This window comes from Bremia lactucae, linkage group LG5 (genome assembly GCF_004359215.1).
Source record: "Bremia lactucae strain SF5 linkage group LG5, whole genome shotgun sequence".
NCBI lineage: Eukaryota > Oomycota > Peronosporomycetes > Peronosporales > Peronosporaceae > Bremia > Bremia lactucae.
Genome location: NC_090614.1, coordinates 2,758,656 through 2,760,009, shown reverse-complemented (window position 1 = coordinate 2,760,009; position 1,354 = coordinate 2,758,656).

Genomic DNA, 1,354 nt, shown 5'->3' with positions numbered 1-1,354 from the left:
AATGGCGGTAATTTAAGTGTTTTAAAAGTATTCGGATCCTTCAGAGCCATATGCAGAAGTCGTCTCCACCGATCTGCCGAGTATGAAGTGGATGGCCGACAGTCCTATGGACGACTGCACAATCACGCCTTGAAGATTACCTTCAAGCTGATGAGACGCTTGGACGGAGCGCTCACGACGTTGGTCCGTCTAGAGCAGGAGTAAATGAAGCGGATGAGACCGAGCGATAGCTCCTTCTCCAGCCTCGGGACCCACAGCCACCACTATTTCGGGCGCATCCGTTGATCCTAGAGGTCCGAAAACTGGGATGTTTCGTTTTGAGGGCCCTGTTGCTGGCTCGGATTGTTCTGCCCTGCAGAGTCCCAGACACCATGGCTACCAAAAAAATTGTAATTAGCAAATTCTAAATCCTAGCATTTCCTACTACGCACGGACGCAAGGCGACAGATGTGGTGACTAATACCACGTCCTCAGTCCTAAACACTTAATCAGAGGCACTCGGAGCCGCCGAAGCATCGTTATCACGCGGAAGAAGGGTTCGTGTGCCAGGAGTAGCCACAGCTGTGTGCGGTACTGCGTATTTGGCTGGTTCCATCCTGTTTGTGTATTGTTGTGTTTCAAAAAAGACACCCAAACAAACCCATGATACAGTAAATCATCAGATTTTGCCAGGCAGGTTGATTAGTTACCGTCTATTATTATATTAATATAGACATCCTTTCAACTGAACAGGTTTAACTGTCATTAAGCAAAAAGATATTCTACTGTAGATGTCAAATGTAACGGACCCATATCGCTTGTAATACTTCATTACAAGCTTACCTCCCAATACTAAAAGTAAACAATGTTCAAGGAAAAATTTAAGTTGATAAGCGTGGCTAAGCAACAATACGTAAATACTTAGAAATGATCAGTATGGGGAAGTAATAAATGTATTAATTATACTTAAATCCCACGCACTAATTTATGCGTTCTAGTTCTGACTTTGACACATTTATATAAATCAGTCTAGTGAATTTTTGCTCCCGCCCATTCGCGCGTCTAGCAGCAATTGGTGTGATTGATGTAATGGCCTTTATTATAATTAATTACCTTGCCTAATGTAACACGTTCGTTTAGTACACTTACCGAGGAGGCCAATTAATTCGTTTAATCTGTCCCTTGGGTGAGGTTTCACCTTGGGAAACAAACTTGTGTATGTTATGCACACATCCGCCTTTACATTAAAAAGGATGACATCTGACGTCGTCTGCGAGCAGAAGTTTTTATAGTAAATACGCTCGACATGTAGGGATGCCTATCTACAGATATGGTACCGAACAATTAGAAAAGTCTATATATATATATATATATA